We start from the raw sequence: 16,153 nt of genomic DNA on the forward strand, positions 1-16,153 counted from the left end.
GTAGGAGACCGACAATTAGCATAGGGAGAATGTTCGTATTGACTAATACTGCCACAGCCCTCGCGGCAGGAAACGTTGCCAGTAAACCAAACATTTACTCGGTTTCTCGAGAGAAGCCTCGCAGCATTTGGATTTAGTGCGCGCTGTTCAGGCGTGAGACGGCAGGCGCGCCTCGACCCACTGCAGCCGTTTGATCGGCGCGGCAGGGGCCTCCCCAGGCCTCCGGCTTAAGCCGTCGCCCCGCTTGTCGTCGAGACGGCCCCGTGTATCTGGCGCTCAGCCGCCGCCGCAGCCGCCGCCGCCTTTGTCGTCTGAAGGGTCGGCTGGCGCCAAGGCTTCACTAGTGATACGGCTGTCCTCCATACATCGCAGACTAACTCGGCTCCACCGAAGACCTCAGTCAGGCGACGAAAAGCAGCATGGCTGCTCCACTTCTTTCTCTATTTCTATTATTTCGGTGAGATTATGGAAGACAAACTTCTTTGCCACTATCTCTAATAATAACCTTTATTCTCGATAGTCGGTTTCGGTAATCAATGTTAGCATCTTCAGGTCTCGACAGACAGGTTATTTCATATTTCTTAAAATAGCAGCAGGTACATAACAGACTAGAAGACTGATGCATCGGCATGTCGAAATTAAAACAACTATATACATAGTTATTCACCACATGCATCTGTTCAATGTTCAAATGTGTGTGAATTCGAAACTGCCGAGGCCATCGGTCCCTAGAATTACACACTACTTAAACCAACTTATGGTAAGAACAACACACCCATGACAGAGGGAGGACTCGAATCTCCGACGGGAGGGGCCGTGCAATCCATCACACGGTGCCTCGAACCGCGCGGCCACTCCGCGCGGCCCACACATCTATCTTATGCCACTGACAGCAGGGTATATCATTCGAATTTTGAACCAGTGCGAACATAATTTGTTCCAAATGTGTTTCAGTTATGTGATACTCCCAATAAACAAGAATGTATTCTGTGTGAGAATGCTTCGACGTTGGTCGCTTACCACAAAGCGTAAGTGATACATAAATAAAGCACCATTAGTACTCCATCTTACACAGATATTTTGAGAGTTGGCTGTAGCAGTCACCCTTAGTGCATCATTGCCGCTCAGGCACTAGCAGACGATAGTTCAGCCCGTCAAAGACGCTCCGTTTTCCAGTATCGACAGTGTAGAAGTAAGAACTGCTTTGCTTACGCCACAGATTAAGCACAGCACTCTACATGTAACCAGCGTCTCTGTCATCTCACTGGTGGCGGTATCAATCTGCGTGCGACCAGCGTGGAAATTCAGTTTTAGCCTAATGTTTTCATTGCCTTAAAATGTTCTCTAGAGAGTCTATTTTTAAGATTCATTCATATAAAGTGTGCTATAAAAGTTAAAACCCACCACCGGAAAAAATTAGTACACCCTGTTAGAAGTTTCCAGTTCACTTAAGATTTATTCTTGGAACAGTTCATATAGACTACATGAAATGATTACATTCACAGATAAATAGCATAAGAGGTTCTGAGGTACCACCCATGCTGGAACACCATATTAGCAAGTGGTGGGCGGTTGTGCAGGTACTGACTCTAGCATCCAGTCAATCGTACAGGTGGCGAATGCTGTTTTGGGGTGCATTATCACACGCCTCCTCGATCTCTTTTCACGTATATCTGTAAGACTGACTTGTCTGTTGACGAATCGCACAAGTCACATCTCGTTCCACATAGCCCACATACCAGAATGAGATTTTCACTCTCCAGCGGAGTGTGCGCTGATATGAAACTTCCTGGTAGATTAAAACTGTGTGCCGGACCGAGACTCGAACTCGGGACATTTGCCTTTCACGAGCAAGTGCTCTACCAAATGAGCTACCCAAGCACGTCTCAGGCACCGTCCTCACAGCTTTACTCCGCGAAAGGCAAAGGTCCCGAGTTCGAGTCTCAGTCCGGCACACAGTTTTAATCTGCCAGGAAGTTTCATATCCCACATATCCCACTCTCGAAATCGTGCTGGCCAGGGAAGTGGTGCACATCTTGCACAGTACACAGTGTTTGACAGGCAGCGTGTGTGCGAGCATCATTCGGTTGCAACAACAAATCATCTTCATTATGCAAAAGACTGGGTCTAATGACATTCTGCACATACCGAGCACTGCTTAGCGTCCCATCCAGAAACACCACAGATGAACATGGGTGTAGCTTATCGCACCCCAGACCGTAAGGCCTGGGATGGGGCGTGTCTCGGGCGAATGCACTGTGCGAGACGGCGCTTACCAGGTCTACGTCGTACGACCGTCACCTGCGTGCAGCAGAATCTGCTTTCATCGCTAAAGACCACAGCGACATTCTGTCTTCCAAGCGACCTTTCTACGGTACTAGTTGAGCCGTGCGCGTCGATGCTCTGGAGTGAGTGGAAGACGAGCTAGAGGTGTGCATGCACATAGGTCCACTGCTAATAAATGGTTCGCAACACTTCGCATTTACGTGTCTGGGCTCACAAGGCCTCTTATCTGTTCCATGTAGCTGTACAATCTGCCACTGCTGCCCTTATGGTATGACTATCCTGACGGGCGTCTGTGCTGTGTGAACGTTCAGAGCCTCTCTACAGGTGTGAGAATGTTCAGTTGACCATTGACACCAGCAACGTTGTGGAACAGACGCAGCACATCCAACTTGTGTGGCAGTTCTTCGAAAGGACCATCCTGCCACTCGAAAAGTCGCAATTAGATCACTTTCAGTCTCGCTCAGTTGGCTGTAGGGATCATGAATGAGTCTCCGTGGCATGGTTGTCTGCTTACTTCACCCGTTTCCACCACACCGAGTTTTCTGTTTTTTTTTTTTTTCTTTATTGTAATTTCATGCTGGCAGTGGCACAGTCCACCACTCTCAGCCGAGTGGCTTTACAAAATATATAAAAAGTGGAACTCATACATAAAAAGGAGGATATAAAAACACAGTAAATGGAGATATTGAAGTTAAAATATACACTAACACTAGGACATTCACTGGAGCTGTTAAAAAAAAAGTCGACATAAAGTTAAAAGAACACAGTTAGCAATTTTTGCGTCACTTAAAATACACTCGAGGCACACAATATAAAAACACAGTGTGAGAGACACTTCAAAAACCACTGTAAACGATGGAGCACCCACAAAGAATAAAACCTGCTGGTAGGGACCCGTCGAGGGATGAGACACCTGAGAGGAGGGAGAAAGAGGGGAGGAAGGTTCAATGGGAGGGAGGGGCTGTAGGGGTGAGAAGGAGAAGAAGAAGAAGAAGAAGAAGAAGAAGAAGGGGGCAGGGACACACCAAGAGACAGGGGTGGGAGGTAAAGAGAGAAGACAAGGTAGGAGTGCAGAGAGACAGAGGGGGGAGCACAGGAAAGGGAAGGGGTGGAGGAGGGAGAAAACCGCTCAGGGGAAGGGAAGGGGAAGGGGAAAGGAGTGGGGGTTAAGAGTTGGTACGAGGGGTAGATATGAGGGTGAAGATCATCGTCTGGGAGGGGTAAGTGCTGGAAGTTGAATTGGGAAAGGAGGTGGAGTGTGTGGAGATGGAGAGAGGGCGGGACACAATGGTGAAGATGCGGCAATGGGCTGGGGGTGGAGAGGAGGGAAGACACCAGGGGGTGTGGGGGATTGAGTCTGCAGACTACGTACAGGGTGTGGATGTGATCGAGGAAACGAAGGAGATGGAAGAAAGGAATGAGGTCATAGAGGATTCACATGGGGGATGGAAGGCGAGGCAGAGTGCATGGCGTTCTAGGATTTGGAAAGCTTTATAGAATCTGGGAGGGGCAAAAATACAAACAACACTGGCATAACAAAGGATGGGGTGCATCAAGGATTTGTAGGTGTGAAGGATGCAGCCTCATGTGCAGCCTCATGTCCAGCCAGACGGGAGTTTCTGGAGGTGAAGTCTTTTGTGGGCTTAGTGTTGGCTCGAAAGGACAATCTAGGTGAGGTAACAGTCGAGGGTGAAGCGAAGGTACTTCAGGGTAGGAGTGAGGTGGGTAAGACAATCATAAATGGTGAGGTAACAATCGTGCAGCCGGAAGGAGCGGGTGGTACAATCTATGATGATTGCCTGGGTCTTAGAAGGGTTGATGCGAAAGAGCTGCTGGTTGCACCAGGTGGTGAACTGGTCGATATGGGTTTGAAGGGTGTGTTGAGACCGTTGAACGGTAGGATAAAGGGCCAGGAAGGCGGTGTCATCAGCAAATTGGATGAGGTGAACAGGAGGGGGAGGAAGAGGACTGGGCATGTCGGCAGTGTACAGGAGGTAGAGGAGACGGGAAAGGACGAAGCCTTGGGGCACGCCGGCGGTGGGATAGAACGTATGGGAGTTGGAACTGTGGATATTGACATAGGAGGAAGGATAGGAGAGGAAGGAAGCAACGAGACGGACGAAATTGATGGAGAGAGCAAGGTCTCAAGTTTGGAGAGGAGCCCGCGATGGCAGACATCGTCGTAGACGTTCTGGAGTTCGAGGGAAACAAAGATAGCGGAGCAATGGGAGTTAAGTTGGAGGAAAATAAGATTAGTAAGGTTAAGGAGCCAATCGTCGGTTGAGAAGGAGGGACGAAAGCCACATTGGGTAAGGGGAAGGAGGTGCTGCTGGTTAAGGTGGTGATGAATACAGCGGGAGAGAATGGACTCTAAGACTTTACTGGACATGGAGGTGAGGCAGGTGCGACAATAGGAAGAGGTATCAGTGTGAGTGGGGTTTGTTGGAGCCTTTTGGCTGCGAACATTCGCTATAAAGGGTAGACACATATGACGCCCTGATAGCTATGCCACTGTACTATCTATTGGCGGACGACACTGAGACCATTATCAGTACGTCTTCTATCCCACATATGCCACATGCCGCCATCGGATGAAAATCGACGTCGTCTTTCCAAGCGTATTACTTTCTTCAGGCAGTGTGTATTAAAACTGCGATTCACTGGAATGGGGTCTGGCGCATCCGAGCACTCGAATGCAATTGTTGCAAATACTATAATAGTTACCATCGAAATAGGTGTGCTATTAGTTTCAGATAGTAGGATAGAGGTCATTAGCATCAACTAAAATACTATTCCCAACTAGATTTCTCTTCGTAACACGATATGTTTGCGGTAAACAGTCTGAAACCATGTGCTTGTCTCGTGTCTGTTTGTCATTTCGCTTGTTTTTTTTATACGAAGTAAAACTAGATAACCAGAAAACAACAACAAAAATTCTATATAAACTAACAGAAAATTTTCGAAAAGTAACCCGAATCGTGCAAAGATGCTTCTATTGGTAAGTGGATGCCAGTTCATAGACATAGTCTTGTCAAAATGAGTGTGTCTAGACATAGCTAAAAAAAAAGCCAACTGTACAGTGCTGGCTGGCACTGCCGACTAAAAGTTAAACTTTTTCTAACAACATTTTTCAAGTTGGCAGGGGGTAGAACTCGTGAAATATACACGCAGTTCATTATACTTGTTTGTTACTTGCTAATCGGCGTTTTTGTACTGTGTTACGTAGGATTTTTGCGACATATTTTAATTTCGATTTTTGATGCACGCTTTTATAATGACTTATTTGACGATTTGTTGGACACGATTTTTTTTTTAAATAGCCCTGCGTACTACGTTAGGCAATATCTTCAGTTTCGAGGCAGTTTTTGAATTTCTAGAATGGAAATTCCGGAGTTCAGAGCTCCAATCGACCATTCTAGCTTCTAAATTCATTTAAATATCTACTTCGCGGAATGCAAAATTTTCTTGTATGCATTGCAAAGGATGGTCCAGAAAACTATGACCACGCGAAGTCTGGTTTCATGGTGTTCACCTTACAGTCTCGCTAGCCGGAAACACGCCGTTGCACCTGCAGCAAGGATGTGCGGACGGCTGCACACAGCTTTTATTATTATTGCAGTGACACCGAGGAATAATTTTACACCGTAATGCGGCAAATCCAGAGTTGTTGCTCTCTGGTGGTGGAGATTTGAGTAAGAGTTGGAGTTCTGTTACATGCAGTAGTTTGTAACTGAGCGGAACGCCGTTTCTCATACCCACATAGTCAAAATCCCAACACACTCTTGCCCAAACACTGTAGCTTACACAAACAGCTAAAACACGAAAATATAGACAAAAAAATGATCGTTTCCAGGTAGACGGTAATACGACACCTCATCTTAGGTTTAGTGACAATGCGTTAACAGGATAATACAGAATGGTACATACAGAATAGGCCAGTGAGCGGCACATGCAGACACTGGGAAACGAGAACAGGAAGGAAAGAGCCAGTTACAGCCGCCTCTCTGTTACAGCGCTGACAAGTGAAAGTATGTGGACTCTGGTCGTAGGGTTCTCGCATATCATATGTCTTCGTTACTAAGAAATATTCCCCAATATTTTAAATACCATTTCGTTATCGTATTTTTTTTCTTCCCTGCGAGCATTTATGTTTGAATGGACAGAGTCTGTAGTTTTCGTATTCCTCCATTTGGTTATTCTTAGGGGAGCCATTTTTTTTCTGCACGCAATTCGCGTCAGACTCGCAAAGAGTTGGCACTACTCGTTACTCCCAGAACCGTTCCACTATAGCAGTAAATGCCGTGAGTGACATGCGTAGGAATAGTCCCCCACACCACCTTGTTCGGCCTGTCTACGCTGCTTACAAAATGTTGTGTCTGATTGTTGTTGTTGTGCTCTTCAGTCCTGAGACTGGTTTGATGCAGCTCTCCATGCTACTCTATCCTGTGCAAGCTTCTTCATCTCCCAGTACCTACTGCAACCTACATCCTTTTGAATCTGTTTAGTGTATTCATCTCTTGGTCTCCCTCTACGATTTTTACCCTCCACGCTGCCCTCCAATGCTAAATTGGTGATCCCTTGATGCCTCAGAATATGTCCTACCAACCGATCCCTTATTCTAGTCAAGTTGTGCCACAAATTTCTCTTCTCCCCAATTCTGTTCAATGCCTCCTCATTAGTTATGTAATCTACCCATCTAATCTTCAGCATTCTTCTGTAGCACCACATTTCGAAAGCTCCTATTCTCTTCTTGTCTAAACTATTTATCGTCCACGTTTCAGTTCCATACATGGCTACACTCCATACAAATACTTACAGAAACGACTTCCTGACACTTAAATCTATACTCGATGTTAACAAATTCATCTTCTTCAGAAACGCTTTCCTTGCTGTGTTTGATTACAAAATTAAATTGTCATATGGGGTGAGTGGAGAGGTAACTTCCATTTTAGAACGACTCCTTATGCTGTTCGTCTGAGTTCACATTAACGGTGATTTAGTGCATTTGCTCATTATGTAGAACTGAAAAGAAGGAAACTTCATATATTTATTTATTTATTTATTTGAGAGAAGAGTTAGAAAACAAAGGAAAGTGATATTTATGTCGACAGTTCTTATTCAGTTTGAGAAAAGCCTAAAGAATGTTTGGGGGAAAAAAAATCGACTTGCCTACCTACCTGCTGCTATGTTGCGCCAGCAGCTGCACACAGCGGTAGTATCAGAGCGCGACACACACAATTGGTGTGATCTCAACGAGGCGACGGTTAGTCGCCTCCTGGATGGCGCTCATACTAGAAACTATGTTGTGCTTCCTCACAAGACATTCAAATAGCTCGTTTATCCGCTACGTATGCACGCACAGTGGGCACTGAAACCCGGTAGTACCCGCCAAATAGTTCACGGGACGATACGACGAGCGCATGATTTGGGGGTCCGCAGGCCGTCGGCCGTCGGCCAGTTCCAGCAGTTCTTCAGTTCTGCAGCGGCCTACAAGGTATCTCTGCAGTGCCGAACAGTCTAGGCGTAGAACAGTTTAGGGTGAGTGTCTAACATTAATTAAAGTGATATCAAAGTGTTTACTTACTGAAAGACGTAACTCAAACTCTCTAAACTGTAGTCCGCCAGCCAAAATGGCTCTGAGCACTATGGGACTCAACTGCTGTGGTCATAAGTCCCCTAGAACTTAGAACTACTTAAACCTAACTAACCTAAGGACATCACACACATCCATGCCCGAGGCAGGATTCGAACCTGCGACCGTAGCGGTCGTGCGGTTCCAGACTGTAGCGCCTTTAACCGCTCGGCCACTCCGACCGGCGAAACTGTAGTCCGTCCGAGCTTCAATTAGATTAGTTAGTAATCATCTACTATTAGGTGCAGAAATCTACATCAGTGGCTCAAATGGCTCTGAGCACTATGGGACTCAACTTCTGAGGTCATTAGTCCCCTAGAACTTAGAACTAGTTAAACCTAACTAACCTAAGGACATCACAAACATCCATGCCCGAGGCAGGATTCGAACCTGCGACCGTAGCGGTCTTGCGGTTCCAGACTGCAGCGCCTTTAACCGCACGGCCACTTCGGCCGGCAATGTACATCAGTGCCATGGCTTCTCTGAAGGCAACATCTGAGTGTACTTTGACATACCTTCTTTCAATAAATGATTGTTACTGCTTTTCAGGTATTGTCTAGTGACTCTGTTTTAGATGTATTATCTTTTAAAGAATTTGTAGTTAGCGTGCAAGCAGACCACTTCCATTTAGCTAAAGGTATCAGTGGAGAAGGAGGAGATTAACGTTTGACGTCCCATCGACAACGAGGTCATTAAAGACGGAGCACAAGCTTGGATTAGGGAAGGATTGGGAAGGAAAACCGCCGTGCCCTTTTCAAAGGAACCATCCCGGCATTTGCCTGGAGCGTTTTAGGGAAATCACGGAAAACTTAAATCAAGATGGCCGGACGCGGGTTCAAACCGTCGTCATTCCGAATGCGAGTCCAGCGTGCTAACCACTGCACCACCTCGCTCGGTACGGTTACCTGTGGCAAGGGGTTCGCTTCCTGCTGGTGCCCGTACTGACAGGCGCCGTTCTGGTCGATATGAAAAACTTAAAAACTGTCATTACGAAATCTGTTGGGTGGAAAAAGTTTATTTTCGCACATGCTACAGTCTGATATCTTTTCCCGATAAAGAAATGAATTTCTTTTCGTTACCCGTCATTAAGTAAAATATGCACGAAATTTTCAAAAGTTTGCAGAGATAAAAATGCATTCCGTAAACTTTGTGTATGGTTGACTTGAGCTGATGCATTACAGAGAACGAAATGTAGATAAGATACCGAAATTTTATTTTGAAATTGAAGCAAACGATATCTTATTTCGTTCTCGAGTTATTGGGTTTTAAATCCGCCCATTCGCGTCCTTGCGCATCGCGAATCGTGATCGTAATAATTGTGAAACGTCCCCTTAGAACAACTTATACACGACTGTGCTTAACCTGACACACCATGTTTTTTAGCGCAACGCAATCTGACTATCAAAGATCCCTGCAAAGGAATGGCCCTGAGTAACATTACACTATACCTTTCACAAATCACTTACCTCACAAAAATCTTCGTTACTGGAACTACTGCAATACAGCGAGCGCCACTACTGCCAGCTAAATAAAAGATTCAAACTACTGAAGGCACTAACTACTGATAGGGATAGTTAGCAAATGAAAGATATCAATAGAGAACAAACACTGTATTTACCTCAATATTCATAATATATACAGCAGTTCATGACATTTTTCAAAACTCCGCCATCTCTCTCCCCACATCCACCACTGCTGGCGGCTCACCTTCAACTGCGCAACGCTACGCGCTGTTCACATTCAGCTATAGCAGTTCATGACAACAATGGCAGACAACAATGCAAACTAGCCACAGACTGCACACAGCACAGCCAGTGATTTTCATATATAGCGCTACGTGGCATTACCCATATAAAAATCTAAACAGCCTACTTTGGCATTACCCATATAAAAATCTAAACAGCCTACTTACATAGCCCCCATGCTCCCCACAAAAAATTTTACAAATGGTGTTGGGCACTGGCCAATACAGATTTGAAAAAATTTTTCATAATTACAATCACAAAGATATCAAATGCACACACTTATTAATACAATGTTGGTCAACAGCTAAAATTTTCTCACAGTCAATAAAGACAGTCCTGATCATTCATCATAATAGTAATTACAGTTTTTGTTTTTCACAAAGTCTCATTAGTAAAAAAAATTGCACACAGAAGTAGTGGATTTCCATGCAGTCTTGAAGAAGTAGTGGTGTCCTTCCAACGGAAAGACAGTGCTGACTCTTGAAATGCTGACAGGTAATGGGCCACAACAGAGCAAACCCACAGCAGAGTCAGTCGAAGTTGATGAATATTGGTAGGTAGGTCATCACAGAGCAGACCCACTGTAGTCCTTGTAGAAATTGTGGTATTGGTGAGTCATCATAGGTGTAGACCCACTGCAGTCCTTGTAGAGATTGTGGACAGGCCCACTGTAGTCCTGGTAGAGATTGTGGTATTGGTGGGCCACCAGAGATGCAGACCCACTGTAGTCCTTGTAGAGATGGCCAGCAGCCATCTGCTGCGACTGTGCAGGTGCACAATCACCATCGAAGAGTCTTGCAGAGAAGATAGCAAGTCCATAAACCACCACTTGTGCACGCACAAAGTTTTTGGGAATTGTCCTTAGAACCAGCAATGCTGTTATCCAGTCCCTTGCTGAATTATTAACACACGTGCAAACACTATCAGTCCCTACTTCTTACATATTGTCCATATACTATGACCAACATAAATGTGTGCAGTGAAATGAATGCTTACAAGTTACTAATATGATGAACTGGTGTCAATTACAATTATATAACATAAGAATACAATTACAAAGGTACAAAATACATCATTAAAAACATAACAATACAGATAACATTTGTAGTAATATAGGCTCTACAAAACAATAGAAATAAACATATACATCAGTGTTACAGAAATTATGACATGAGTACAAAAATAAAAGATCAGAATCACTTTTGAAACGTCAACTTCACACATGAGCATTAAAACAAAACAGAATAAATAATGTCTAAGCATCTTTACAAAGAAAATAACATATTATTAATGCCAATTATATTTGAGGAGAACAGTATTCCTCATCATAGTGAATGTAGCTTAATATTAGAAGAAAAAATTCTGTAATTATGAAAAAATTTTTCAAACCTGTATTGGCCACTGGCCAAAAAAATTTGTAAAATTTTTTGTGGGGAGCATGGGGGCTATGTAAGTAGGCTGTTTATGTTTTCTTTATGTAAGTTTGCTGTTTATGTTTTCTTATTGGCAACGTTACGTAGCGCTCTGTATGAAAATCACTGGCTGTGCTGTGTGCAGTCTGTGGCTAGTTTGCATTGTTGCCTGCCATTGTTGTCATGAACTGCTATAGCTGAATGTGAACAGCGCGTAGCGTTGCGCAGTTGACGGTGAGCCGCCAGCAGTGGTGGATGTGGGGAGAGAGATGGCGGAGTTTTGTAATACTGGATGTCAATTATGAATATTAAGGTAAATACATTGTTTGTTCTCTATTAATATCTTTCATTTGCTAACTATCCCTATCAGTAGTTAGTGCCTTCAGTAGTTTGAATCTTTTATTTAGCTGGCAGTAGTGGCGCTCGCTGTATGGCAGTAGTTCCAGTAATGAAGATTTTTGTGAGGTAAGTTATTTGTGAAAGGTATAGTTTAATGTTACTCAGGGCCATTCCTTTGCAGGGATCTTTGATAGTCAGATTGCGTTGCGCTAAATAATATTGTGTGTCAGGTTAAGCACAGTCTCGTATAAATTGTTCTAAGGGGACGTTTCAACTGTCGTATCTCATAAACGATACAAGATATCGAAACGAGATGTTTTGTCAGTGTTAGCACGCAATGAGGTATATATGCTGTATGATAAATACTGGAAACGTTTTTATTCACAGAGAATGGAAGCAAATGGTCCGCAGTACTGAGAAGTCGGTGAATCAGGTCGCATACGGACGTCCATATCACTGCAAGAAAACCCAAGCGGCGTACGTATATACGTCCACAACGCCTCGGAAAGGCGTACAAGGACGCGTACACACGTCTACAGCAGCGCCAGCCTCGGTTCGAATCCACCCGATGGATCAATGACGATGGTCTGCGTGCCGGCCAGCCTGGATCTGGATTTTAAGCGGTTTCTCACATCCCACTAGGTTCAAATGGTTTAAATGGTTCTAAGCACTAAGACTTAACAACTGAGGTCATCAGCTCCCTAGACTTAGAACTACTTAAATCTGCCCGAGGCTGGATTCGAACCTGCGACCGTAGCAGCCGCGTGGTTCCGGACTGAAGCGCCTAGAACCGCTCGGCCACAACGGCCGGCTCCCACTAGGCGAATGACGAGCTGACACCCACGTCTCGCCTCAGAAACGCGCCACACAAAAATTTAGAAGGCCTTCTCACACCTACACATAGACAGATGGCGCACAGTGATCGTGTTCTGAGGGTGAACATGTTCCGCGAGGAAAGTAACGAACACTTTGTAACAGGTAGACAACACAGAACACATACGGTGCAAAACTTAATCCAGCGGTCCACTTTCTTCGGACATGACGTGGCGCCCCTGTTTTCTGGACGCTATGATCGCCTTATCATGGGAGGCGATTTCAACTGCGTCCTCCATCCGCAGGACCAAATGCCTGGTTATTCGCCATGCCCGGCGCTGCTCACTTTAATCGAAGATTTTCATCTAGTGGACGTTTGGGAGAACATTCATGGCAATACCCCCGGTTTTACCCATTATACAGCACATTCTGCGAGCAGACTGGACCGGTTTTATGTCTCTGCCCACCTTGGCAATGAAGTCGCCCAAGCTGAACGATGGCCCCTTGCATTTTCGGACCACTGCGCCGTAATTTGCTCCCTGGCTCTGCCACCTCAGTCAGTGTGGCGCAGCAGAGGTTACTGGAAGCTTAATACTTCCCTCCTTAATGATCCACACTGCCGACAATGTATTGCCACTAAATGGGCGTCTTGCGAAAGACGCCTTCCGCAGTACACATCCACGTTCCATTGGTGGCTCAAATGTGCCACACCTGCGATCGGAAAGGTCTTCATACAATGTGGCAAGGAAGCAGCAGCATGGCATCGAGACACCACAAATTTTCACTACGCCGTCCTCCGTGAGCTCGATGCGCTCCCTTCATCCCCTGAAACTCATAGGGAACGACAGCGTACTAAAGCTCGTCTCCTCTCTCTCCAACGAACACGACTGCATGGTGTCGTGGTGCGTTCCCGACGACAAGACCTCCTCCACGACGAAACCCCATCCACAATTCATGCCGCATCCGACCATAGTCGTCGACGTCGACTTTTCGTCCCTAACATCACGACCTCCGATGGTGTTCACCACACAACACAGGCGCCAGTGGTGTCTGCCTTTGCTGAACATTATCGCCAATTTTATGATGATGAACCGATAGCAACGCCAATTCCTGATGATCTCCGTCCTTCCCCTGATCGGACCCTCACCGTCGCGGAGTCAACGTCCATGACGTCTGCAATCACCGCAGAAGAGGTGGTAGATGCGATCAACAAAGGGGCCAAGAACAAATTACCGGGACCAGATGGTCTCCCAGTGGAGTTTTACCGGGCGTTCACTACGTTAATGCTTCCTCGCTGGACGGAAATGATGCAGGAACTCTTTACTCCGTCCTTCCCAATTCCACCTGAATTCGTCACTGGCATTCTTCTACCTGTGCCTAAGCCGAAGGGAGGGTCTCATGTCTCTGCATATCGCCCCCTTACACTACTGAATGCAGACTATAAAATCTATGCACGCCTCTTAGCAGCGCGCATACGCACCGTATTACCTACGGTCCTTTCACCGGAGCAGACTGCACGTGGTTGTGGGGCCACCTTACAAACAGCCCTAGGAGAATGCCGTGACCTCATCGCACTGGCGTCGGTTTGTCGCCTTCGTGCAGCACTGGTATCCGTCGATTTCACGAGTGCCTTTGATCGCGTTCGACACCCATTCCTCCTCATGGTGGCGACACGTATGGGGTTCCAATTACTTTTTGTCGATGCCATTCGCCGGTTACTACTTCCCGCGGTCTCGATGGTACAAGTCAATGGGAGGCTTGTAGGACCGATTCCTATACGCCGCTCTGTGCGTCAAGGATGCCTTATGTGTACTTTACTATATGCCATTGCACTTGAGCCCCTCATCACTGGTCTTACCTCTATACTGCATGGTCTCGCTTTAAGTGACTACACCTTTCACTGTAGGGCTTGCGCGGACGACCTCCTCTTTCACACCTGCTCCTCCACGGAACTCAATGACGCCATCCAATGGATCCACCAGTATGGACGTTTTTCTGGTAGCATTTTTAAATTCCGTAAATCGACTATGATGCACATTGGGTGCGGCCTCCCGGCTATGGTGCCGACCGCACTCCCAGTCAGTGCCACCCTTCGTTACTTGGGTATCGAATTTACGAGCTCCACACACCGCACAGTGGCCTTGGCTTACCGACGGCTTTTGCAGTCGATTCGGCACCATGTCCGCGGTGAAGTGCACCGTAATTTAAACCAACTCCAACTCCTATGTCAACATGTATGTCACCCCTAAAATGGTACACGTCGCCCAGATCCTCCCAATGCCGTTACTCCTTGGCCGCCGCATCCAATCAGCTTTTGGATGTTTCGTGTCAGCAGGGGCACTTTTCAAAGTCAGCTGCAACACTCTAACACTGCCTCCTGCAAATGGTGGCCTCGGACTCGTCAACGTGCGGGCACGATCTTCTGCACTCTTTGTCCACACTGTTGCGGCACTGGCAGGGGCCGGTCCCGTCCTTAACACGCAGTCTCTTAGGTATCCTCCAACCAGCTTCTCTCGATCAACCGATCAATGTGGCGCCTATTTCTCCATTATTATACCACGTCGTAAATTGTTTCATAGAACTCAGCTACGTTCGGGCCGATCTTCCAGTTACCCGCCCTCCCCGTACAAAAGATTATTATCGTTTGTTTATGCTGTCCAACCCTTGCGACCCCATGGTGCTACAGCACCCTGACATTAACTGGCGAACGGTTTGGGGGTGTGTGCATGCATCCTTTTTACCGTCGTCTGTGTCTGCACTCTGGTACGTTTTAGTCTATGGAAAATTCCCAACTAATAATCGACTTTATCGCATAGGACTGGCCACCTCCCCACTCTGTCCTGACTGTCAGCTCGAAGACACCGACGAACACCGTCTTACGTGCCCCCTGAAACAATACGTATGGCGCCTCATCCAACGAATCGTGGGCTTTTACCTCCGTGCCCCGCCAACGACGGTAACCCCGGATTTCCTGTTGTTGCCACAGACATTTCACTACCCTCTTGCTAAGCACCACACCCTAATCTGGTTTCGAGGACAGGCTTTCGAATACCTCTTTCAGAGTGGTCCGCATACAGTCCTTGACTTTTGGTACAAAGTTGTGACCGCACATAGCACCCTCACCCGAAAACCATCTTACCGACAAACTTTTGCCGGTTATCTCCGCAGCGTCTTCCTTGACCCCCCTCAAAGTTGGGGTGTGCCATGCCTACCTGTCACATGATGCAACACCTTTATCCACGTTCTCATGCATCGACCAAACAACAAATTAAAGAAAAAAAGAAAAAAAACGAAGAAGACAGAATGTTATATTTTGTTGTATTTAATGTTTTTTTAATTTTTTTTAACTAACAGTCATATGCATATGTTTAAATGGAACCTTGAACAACTCTTGCATAGTGAATATATACACTCCTGGAAATTGAAATAAGAACACCGTGAATTCATTGTCGCAGGAAGGGGAAACTTTATTGACACATTCCTGGGGTCAGATACATCACATGATCACACTGACAGAACCACAGGCACATAGACACAGGCAACAGAGCATGCACAATGTCGGCACTAGTACAGTGTATATCCACCTTTCGCAGCAATGCAGGCTGCTATTCTCCCATGGAGACGATCGTAGGGATACTGGATGTAGTCCTGTGGAACGGCTTGCCATGCCATTTCCACCTGGCGCCTCAGTTGGACCAGCGTTCGTGCTGGACGTGCAGACCGCGTGAGACGACGCTTCATCCAGTCCCAAACATGCTCAATGGGGGACAGATCCGGAGATCTTGCCGGCCAGGGTAGTTGACTTACACCTTCTAGAGCACGTTGGGTGGCACGGGATACATGCGGACGTACATTGTCCTGTTGGAACAGCAAGTTCCCTTGCCGGTCTAGGAATGGTAGAACGATGGGTTCTATGACGGTTTGGA

Source organism: Schistocerca cancellata, chromosome 2 (assembly GCF_023864275.1).
Source record: "Schistocerca cancellata isolate TAMUIC-IGC-003103 chromosome 2, iqSchCanc2.1, whole genome shotgun sequence".
NCBI classification, from domain to species: domain Eukaryota; kingdom Metazoa; phylum Arthropoda; class Insecta; order Orthoptera; family Acrididae; genus Schistocerca; species Schistocerca cancellata.